Source organism: Rattus norvegicus, chromosome 11 (assembly GCF_036323735.1).
Source record: "Rattus norvegicus strain BN/NHsdMcwi chromosome 11, GRCr8, whole genome shotgun sequence".
Taxonomy (NCBI): Eukaryota; Metazoa; Chordata; class Mammalia; order Rodentia; family Muridae; genus Rattus; species Rattus norvegicus.
Window position 1 is genome coordinate 71287779 of NC_086029.1, and position 10723 is coordinate 71298501.

General features: G+C 35.6%; 1 protein-coding gene across 1 annotated transcript in view; it reads right to left on the reverse strand.

Moving 5' to 3' along the window:
- Zbtb20 (zinc finger and BTB domain containing 20) overlaps positions 1-9261 on the reverse strand; it is a 739030-nt gene extending 729769 nt beyond the window's left edge. Inside the window, 1 exon segment of the mRNA NM_001105880.2 lies at positions 9185-9261. The gene's annotated coding sequence lies outside the window, so the exon portion shown is untranslated.
- Positions 9262-10723: the final 1462 nt, after the last annotated feature.

Genomic DNA, 10723 nt, shown 5'->3' on the forward strand with positions numbered 1-10723 from the left:
TTGGGCCAGCTACAGTGCAGAATTCCTGAGTTACACTGAACAATTACTAATCAATAGAGCTTGGATAACTAAATTTTAAGAAACACTATAGGGTGATTATTATACACCCTGATGCTTAAAAACCAATGAACTATGGCATAATAATTAAATACTTGAAGAGAAAACACTTTCCATAATAGCTTACTTTTTAAAAATTAGCTGCTATATTTAATTATCATTATCAAAAGTAACTTGTGAACAGTAGGTTTAAAAGTTATTTTTAAAAACAGTAGTTTTAGTAGCAGTTTTACAATTATTAGTTATTAAGGCAAAGTATAGAAAAATTCAAGAACATCACTAAAGAGTCCTGCTACCACAGAAAAGCATTCCGTCTAAGTAATGTCACAGATCTTAATGCTCTTCACTTGCGTGTGTGCTCTGACTTGGATTTATGGCAGGGACACTCGTTAGTATCTGTACACTGCTTTTACTACTCCTGAGAGCTTTACACACATGAACTCATTTAATCCTCACAAAAACTTCATGAGATTTTATAGGAATGGTAACATCTACTATTGCTTTTTTAAAAAATTATAAAGGCAAACTTAAAAAGTTAAGTGAATTATCCAGTCCTAAGTTTATTTGTATTTTCAACAGTATGTGGACTTAAAACCCAGGTGCAAATTCCATACAAAAACATGTGAAATTTAAACCTTAACACTGACTTTTAAAAGTTATGAATGAAGTTTAAAATAGCATGAAATAATATATAGGTGGTAAGTAGTTGGTCTTTACATTTATTTACGTATTTTATAGCTTAAAAGAGAAAGATGATGTTAGCCCAATCAACCAAACTAAATATTTAATAAAATACAAAAATCTTACAATGCCCCTCAGTTTTAATAATTTCCTTGCCCATATCAAATTTAACCCCTATAAGAAGAGCTTTCTCTTCTAAATCATAAGATAACAAGTAGTATTTTCAACAACGAGCAATTTAACTTTTAGCTATGGGAATAATTCAAAAATTGAGGTGCCAAAGGTACAAAAATAGTGTAAACACAAGACCAGGCCCTTTAAAACTCGCGAGTTGATACCCTTCAGATCAACTGGATCAGTCCAACGATCTTATGCACTGATACAGTAGGGTCTCATTCACGTTAGCACAAGAAACTTCTTGTGAAGCTGAAGTTAGAAACTGAGTGTTGACTACTCAGCCAACTATGACAAACACTCTGGAGTAATTTCTTGTTTTTTCTAAACAAAAAGCAGAAAAAAGTCATTTTAATGTCAAAGAGAAAGTTAGAAAGGATTGTTTGAAAGGGGGATAGTCAAAAGGTATTCTTCCAAAAGAGAAATGCTTTAAAACCACTTAAAACTTGAAGGGGGGAGGGTAAAGTAAGAGTGTGTGTGTGTGTGTGTGTGTGTGTGTGTGTGTGTGTGTGTGTGTATTAAATGAATGTGTCATAAACTACCCAGTATAAGTATTCATGTAGACCTCAAGTAACTTGAGTATTCTGTATGTCACAGAAGGTTCCAAAATGACAATTCATACATAAGCTTCATCCTCCAGCCCAGAGCTTATACTGCCTATATGCTTAGAAACAATGACAAGTGAATGTGAGAAGTGGTATTACAAGGGATGCATATAAACGTTCCCATCAGAATTCAAAGGAAGAAATAGCTCCGTGTCTGATGTGCTGAGTTTCAGTTTTATAAGCAGTAAGAAATGGGTGAAAATCTCTCCTATTCGTTGTCTTCTCCATCTCTAATTCTAAGTTAAATAAATCCCTCTCTGAACTCAGCATTTTAAAAGAATTTTTAATACACACTAGTATAAGAAGGGGGAAATCCACAGATCCTAACATCTTCTTTAGAATTAAGAATTCTCAAACACACTAAAACACTTTATAAGAATCTTTGTATCATTAATGCAGAATCTAGGCTTAAAACAAATTGCAAATATTCTTCTGAATGTCCAGTTCTTTCCTTTTCACTGGCTCATGCATTAGTAACTCTCATAGCAACGGGGACACAAGGTGGCACTGTCGTGCTGACATTCATTTCAGGCCTTTTCTAAATGGACAAATTTGAAAGAGGCAAAAGGGTCTATTGTGGCAGTTAAAACCAGAGTTGTGATACTGGCCTCCCATGTCTGCCAGCATTTACAGGGGGCTAAGGAAGAACAAATCTTTTTGAGTTTTATAAAAATCACATGCTTTTATAAAAGACAACATATTCTCTGATGGCATCGCCAAAATGTCATGTCTGTGTTCATAAAAATCTTCAAAGGCACACAGTTCGCCTTTGCCAGTAGAAACTCAGTAGAGCTGTGTACCACAGGCAAGCTGTGGCCATGGACCGCCTCTCCATCTAGTGGCCAGTGGGAAAGCATGGAGCCATAGAAGCTATGCTTCACTCCACTTGCTTTAAAACTGCCTTTTATCAAACTACCCACAGGCAATCAAGTCTTTTAGTCTGTCAAGAAACAAGTTTTGGTTTTCTGCAATTATTAAGTCATTAAATAAGACCAATAATATATTGTGACATTTACGTACTCTGATACCCAGCACATCAAATTTAAAGTGCTATGCCCTCTCTCAGACCACACAGGCTCTTTTTACTCTTCCACCATTACCAACCTAAACTTCGTCCATCCACTTTTAGCTTATAAACAGAAACTATGAACAAAGCTACAAAATAGAGCTACCTAAAGCAAAATCATACTGTTTAAGACTTTAAAAATAAAAGCAGAGAAGCTTTACTGTTTTACTTTCAAAAAAAAAAAACCTGCAAAACGGAGATTGTGACTTATTTAAAATCACAGTCAAAAGAAACAAGGCCTCCAGATTTAGCCACTTTAAATCCTTTCTTGCATTAATTAATACCACCTGATTCCAGAGGAAGAGCTTTTTGTAGCAGACTGTAGGATTCTTCTCAACATAATCAGGAAAAAATAGTTTTTAAACTTTTGTTCATGTTTCATGGCCAATCGATAGAATGAAACTATTGTGTGTAGGTCCCAGATATCTTCTTATTGGTGGGTACATTGAGAATTTAAGAGTATAATTTTTTTGAAAAAGTAAAGAATTATTTGTATCTATTCAACATTTGCAAAGCAAACACCAAAAGGGCAGGATACAGGGAAGAATGGGCTATTAAAAACTGGTTTCAGAAAGCCTTTATGTAAAACCAAACCTGAATCCATTTCGTCTGGTGGAAAGTTTAAGAGGGTATTTTGGTTGCTGTTTTATACAAAATTATTTGGCTTTATTTTAAGAGAACACACACACATACACACAAACTTAGTGGATCGCTTCACCACTTTAATTCAGCTCCTGGTGCTCCTTTGGTGACTGCTTGGAGAAGGCTTTGTTAGGAAGACTTCTTACAGAACAAATACATCTGTTCACCAATACGAAAATCTGCTCACAGCTCAAACCCCAAGGATTAAAGGACAGAAAGAAGCCTCTTGCTGTGAGTCCTAATAATGTGAGACGCTTTGACTTCCGCTATGACCTTGTTGAGGTGGCACCATTAGAACCTGTCTTGGATGGATGGAGTACTTGGATCAATCTGCTTGAACAGGATGCAAACGGAAGCTGGAGGAATGGATCGAATAGCTTTCTACTAAAGTTGGGCACAAAGTATTTTTCTTCCACCAACTCCTCCCACCCTCAATATTACTTATCTCAATTTACTTCTTAATCACATCTATTTTCCTGCCTTGTAGAGATGAAATGAGGAAATAAAAATCATTGCTGATATAAGAAACCACAAAATGTTACAAGTATTTTAGTTCTTTTTATCCTACTGAAAACCCAGGTGATAAGAATATATGACCAAGAACATAGGAACATGAATAAGTATATACAGAATAGGAGTGTATTTGCTGAATTAAGAGGAGTTTAGTGTGTCCGGTACTTTAAAAAAAAAAATCACCAAGAAATAGTGTAAAGCAGCCCTCCCAACAGCATTTGCCTAATTTCTATTTAGACAACAACAACAAAAAGAATGTCTAGGTAAGGTGTTTTATTTAAAATGACAGTCATAGTTTTCACATGTGCATATGAGAACCAAAAAAGTTACATAAACTGAAGAAGCATTCTGCTAGTTATTTTTACTAATGGCTAAGTTAGCATACCCATATAAATCAAAAACACTCCTACAATTTTTGTCAGTTACATTTTATTTGCTGGAAAAATCAAACTACAAAATGAATTCACAACAACAAATCACAATTAGATTGCAAATCCATATGATATTTTAAAAGGAAAACTAAAACCAGAAACCTATGCCCATTTAATAAAAAGAGAAAAACTAAAGGCTTCTAACTGTTATCATTTATATAACAAATTTTATGGTTTCAAAAAAGTTTCACAGTGAGTTTCTTTAAGGGGAAAACAATACTATATGTAATTTGTAATTATTCCCATTTGTATGGTTTTCAATTTATTGGGCATCATTTTATTCTTCTAACTTCAAAGTCTACTACACATAAATATGTTTTGAATATAACTCCTTACATTAGTAGTTTAATATGAGAATTTCTCAAATAAATTCTTGATACTTAACTGTTTAATGTGAAATATGAACATTAAATTCATCGTATCTGAAGACAGAGATGTCTTCAATGCCAAAGTTACTTCTTATAACAAAAATTCAAAGAGTATATAATAACCACGACTCTTTCTATCAGTTTTGATGGGAAGCACTCAGAATTAATGAAAAATGTGCCTGGTTCCATCTGCCAACTATAGAAACTGACCAATTTACTGTCCTTGCTCCTTTTCTCAATATTCTTACGTAGAAGTCAGTTGCAAACTTTGTCAGGATTAAAGTAGTTATGTAAGAGCTGCGTTGCTTAAAAGAAACTACAAAACACTGCCTAGAGTTTCAGTCGAGTATCAATAGATTCCAGAAAGGCAAAAGTTCCATGTCCTCAAGCTTATTCCTTTCAAGTGAGCTGTAGAATAACCAAAGAGCTGACCCTGGAGTAAGAGAAAGGTTATGGAGCCAAAATCAAGCGTGATTTTCCCCCAGCTGAGCACAGAACCAGCAGAGTACTTGTCAATTTGTCCATTACCATAGGAGGAACAGAGTCACAGAAAAAGTCCCACTTCTAAGCCCTTGAACACTGCTTTGAACACCTGCTATGGTGGATGCCACATGTTCGACAGTAATAACAGGTAGGTGGCACTATTCCTTCTTAGAGCCTCAGAAATTTGCCTCTACTGCTTCTGAAACAGCTCAAAATTATTCTTGGTACATTAACTATAATAGGTACCGATATTGGTATGTGTAACAGGACAAGAAATCAAACATTTTCTAGAATGTGTAGAATGTCCATGTAGCCTTTAGACTTTGGGTCACAAATGAAAAGTACCTGGGTAGTTAAGGGATTACATAAGAGCAACCAAATGTCTTATATAATGAAAAAAATATTTAAAAGGCCTTGGCCTCTAATGTGATATTGGCACATGAAAATACAGGCAGATGGAAGGACGAGGTTAGGAACTCTGAAGTGGGTGCCCTCAAAAGTCAACCAAAACTAAGTATAGACAAAAAGACATATGGAAACCTGCTACTTTGTAAACTACTTGAAGATTATTTTTAATGAAGAGGAAAAAACACAAGTATAACTGCACAATTGACAGTGTGTACTGCCACTACCAAAGGATAACCTGTTCCTTTGTGATATCAAATTTCTTAAATTTGCTTGTATAGAGCCAAATGGCTGAAAACATTCAGTTTTCTCTTCAATACACCTTAGGTCCTTACTAAAGTTAAGAAAGTTAGGGTGGGTTTCCTTAGTTGATACTAAATAAAGCATATTTTCTACTAAAAAACATAATTTGTATATTTTCAGTAGGTACAGGGTGGGGCAGCTCGAAAGCCCATTATCAACAGCTACTCTCAAGAGGCCAGGCTTGCAACTGAAGAAGGCTGGAACCAGCAGCATTCAAAGAATGTCAACAGCAAACTTCCCTTTGCCAGAAAAGATATCAGTGAGCATGGGGCAGATGCGGCTTCCACATACCTTGCCAGACTTCGGAGCAACACAGTGCTCGGGGCCTAAATTTGGCTTCCTATGTGACAGCATGACCAGCCACAACTCAGGGTTGGGCAAGTCCATGGACACATCCACCAATAATTCCTATATTTATAGAAAGCCAGAACATGTGTAGATAATCACACAATTGGTTATTTATATAGTGCCAGATTTTATGAATACAGGAATTTGTTAATTAGCACAAGGACTAATCATTAAAATTCAAAAATAGATAAATAAACAGGAATGCCATTTATTTGTTAACATTTCAGGGAGAAAGTATGCAGCTGCTTTCCTTTTGATGAATATAGGCTTCTGCAGAAAAAAATATGAAGGAAAAGTATCTGCAATCTTTGAAACCCTTATTGAGTAAGATCCAGGAAATCATACATAGTCTTTCTATTAAAAATAATCATACTGATTCGCCCTTCAGTTAAAAAATTTAGAAAGTTTAAACTGGCATGTGCTTAGCATTTGAATCATACTGTTTGGCATTCCACTGTTTGGGTGCTTTTCAAAGAGCCAAAGCTGATTTTCATCGGATAGGAGTTAAAAAGCACACACACGTCACTCAATACCAAATTGTTTTAGCTACAGGGCATGGCAAAGCATGAAATAACTGCTTTAGAGCACTTCCTCGTGTGGGTGTGTTAGATAACTGTCTGCTCCAACACTAAAATGAAACACACTGTGACCCGACCAAGGTTTCAGGACTTAAACAGGAAGATGAACCCACCATAACCAGCAAGGCTGGTTAATGAATTTCTCTGGCACTCTCTAGCCCTCCCGTGACGCAAGCCTTTCAGCTTTCCAAATCCCTGTGCAGCAGAGGGCACTGGCTTGAAGTTTACTTATGCACACTTTACAATGTCCTGCAGCATTTAGATTGTGACAGTTCCTCCCAGAAAAGGGCAAGATTATTTTTCATACTAAAAATATTTTCGATTTACTGAACGCCAACCAAGAATTATAATGCAAAAGAAAACACATTCTAAAAATTAAAACCACCACAGAAATGACTAAAATTTTCCTTGCTTTTATCCTTTCTGGGAGGTAAAAAAATTTCCATTCTCTTTTGGAGTTACAGCATTTGGTGTTTACTTGTGGTTAATGTAAAAACACAAAGTGAAATATTTAAAATTCTATCAGCAATGCATCTATGATTCTTTGATCCAAATAAATTTGAATTATATACATAAATACACAATAATATTTCCACAAAATAAACACGCACAAAATAATGATTGGTCAAACAATCTGTTTGAAAGATTTCTTTTATCTAAAAGAGCATCTTAGCTAATTCTTCAAGAGATAATACCAAAAATAACAGGTGTATGACATAGACACACTTCTGACCTAGTCTGAAACAACTTTTTAGATCATAGTCTGAAATGAAAAAAAAATTATTCAAAACACCAACTATGCACACGCAGTATTAATACACATTTCCTAAAGCCTCCCTCAAACTTGTCTTGGCCCTTTAATAATAATAATAAATCTCTGAGAGGGCCTGACTGAATGCACTTTGAGTTTGTACTGCTCCTGGTCAAGGCTGGCCTTAACAGCTAAAAAGACAGTGGAGAAACAAAAGTAAAATAAAATCTAAGTATAATTTTTTAAAAGAAGGGGCAAAGAAGACTTTTAACAGCAAAAGTTCACTACCCTCCCATAATAATGGATTCTGAATAAACGCTTTACTAGATTTGAACCTTGAAAATGTGTTGTGGAGTCTGCTCTAGTGTCCCAGGTGGGTTAAGAATATTGCTTTATGGACTTCTTTGTGTTGTCAGAGAGGCCTAATGGAATTAACGGGGGAGAGTCTGCCACTTATAGTAAATAAATAATGTATTACAAAAAGGTGATTGTTATTATCAAAGATCTCCACAGATCAGCATTCATTTTCTACCACTGCTTGTGCATATTCTGAAAACATTTATGTGCCTCACTGTCTGACTTACATTTAATCAGCTGAATAAAAGTTTTACTTTTGTACAAACCTAAATAAAAGTCTACCTAAAAGTATACTTCAAATCCATCTTATTTAACTACTCCCTGAAATTTTTAAAAAGCACTATTCTAGAAAATTCCTCAACAATGTAAGCTAGTTCCAAGCATAACTTTTTTCCACCACGAAAAGAAAAAAAAAAAAGAAAAAGAAAAGAAAACCCTCACAGACATATTTGTAATAACAAGTACATTATTTATGGACGCAAATATGTTAAGGGAATACTTACAGTTGTTGCACAAAATGGCCTGATATACTCCATAGCTTCCACTTTGTTAAAAAAAAAATTTAAAAAGTCCAGCCTCCACTCCTCCCTCCCCAAGCATAAACAAGCAGTAACATACTAAAAGGAAACTGTCCCAGGATAAAAACTTCTTGGTAAGAAAGTTTGTGTTCTTACTAACCCCAGTAATATCCATATAAATGCAACAATCTACCTAGAAAATAAAATGTTAGAAAACAGCCCCAATTTCTTTCAAACTATCGCCCCCCTGATGCAAATTTCTACTTGTGTACTAGCAAAAAATAGTTACTTGATGCTTGCCCACCCTCAGGGGCTACCCCTCACCTTATGTCCAATGACATCAAATAAACATGCTGATATAAAGTATGCAACCTGCTTCGAGGATTTATACTGTAAACATGGACTTTAAACTTCAATGTAAAACAAAGAACAAGAGTCTCATTTTGGTAGTACCCACACTGGCACTGCAGCTAAAACTCACTGGCAAATAACTAACAAAATCCAGTTAGCAATAAATAAGGACAACATGATATATAGACAGACAGATGGAATTGCATAAACAGACGAGAAAAGCAAAGAGACAAACATACGGAGGAGTTTGTTTTAAGAGTGAAAGATTCTGATTTACTCATTACTTTAGTAAGAAAAATAGGTTTGTTTGTAATTATTTTTAAACTAATAAAACTAAATCACAAGGTCACACCCTTAAATAATTAAGAAAATTAGTAGAGGGTAGGCCTCCTATAGATGTTCCAAATTTCAAGCTAGCATTAGCTCTGTCAAATTTAAATACAGAAATTAAAATTCAAGAAAGCAAGCCTAAAAGCACTGTGGCCTAAATAAGATGATAAACACAGGGGGACTGAGGAGGCAGGGTTGTTTTTATGAAAGTTGTCTGCCCTACCTTCTTCCCCAGCGCTGAGTCTCTCTTCTCATAACCGGTGTCTCCCTGGAAGTACAGTGTGAGTGGTAATGACTGCCTGCCTCCCTAATGAGTCCATTTTCCTGCTCTTGATGTTGTGTATATACACACACTGCAACCTACCTTACAAACCACAGAGACGGGAAGAGAGAGAGAGAGAGCAAGAGAGAGGGAGGGAAAGGGGGGGCAGAGAGAGAGAGAAAGACAGAGACAGAGCAAGCAAGCCAGTGAGAGAGAAAGAGAAGGAGAGAGAGAAAGAAAAACAGAAACAGAGAGAGAGAAAGGCACAGACAAAGCCCTCCTACCAGACAGCAGACAGCCCTCCTTCCCCTATCCAGGAAAATGCAACTCGTCTAATGCAGCAACAGGTTCAGTATGGGCAGACTAACAGAGTGGAAAGGTATAGTCTCTATAGCATTAGTGCTTGCAAATAAACAGTTTAAGAGCAGCTGGCTCCACCTTCTTTATTTATGCTCCATTATGAGGAATGTATTGTTTCAGCTCTGGCACACAGTACGTGTGTAATTATCATAAATACATTTTTGCATATTAGCAGGAAATAAGGAATTACATAGCTTATTTGTGCAATCTTTCAAATTTATTTTTTGAATGTGAGAAAAATGTCAACAAATCTGCTCTGACAAAAGCCTAGTAATGATTTTAAAGTCAGAGCAGTCTTAAAGGAGACTGTAAGAAGCAGACTCCTTACAATGGGAAAACTGATCTCAGACAAAACTGATAACTGCAAAGAAGAAATCACTGTTCAGTAAATAAACCAAGACCATAAACAAAACTGTAAGACAAAACAGAATTAAGTCTAATTAACTTGCTAATAGGCTAGTACCCTAGAAGAAAGCAGCCTGGTTTCTTGTTTGAGGCATCCAGCTACACAAACACAATGCAAGGCAGTCTGTATGAACAGGTGCAATGCATTTAATATATAGTATACCAGAGAAATAAACCATTAGGAGTTACCACTCAAGCGAGACAGAGTTTCCTAGAATATGGATCTGAAACTGCAGTAAATAACCTTTCATCTTTTATTGGAAATAAAAACTAAAACTGGTGCTTTTAAATAAACCTTCCTTGAAAAAAAAAAAAGGAAACTCTTTATACTATACCTTTAACCCAATTTTCACACACACTAGCTCCAGGAAAATAGTGCTAATTATATTACTGATCCCACCACATGCTCCTCATGGCCTTTGCTTACTCCCGGGTGCCTTTTCTAAAGTGGAGATATATTTTCAGCTGTAGGACGACGAACATCAGAAAACAGGACTGGTTGGAAGTCCCTCATTTTTTTTTTTCAAAACAACTCCTGATGCACCAAACTATATCTGAGTATTGTATCTGTACCCATCTTCCTTAATATTTTTCTATATAGTTGGACTATATCATTTGTATGCATTAAAAAATATTAGAGTAAATTTTTCTAAAGGAATTCACACACACAAAATGAAAGGTAAAGGGTACATTCAACTTATTCCAATGCTATATTTTGATACCAGTGACCTTAAA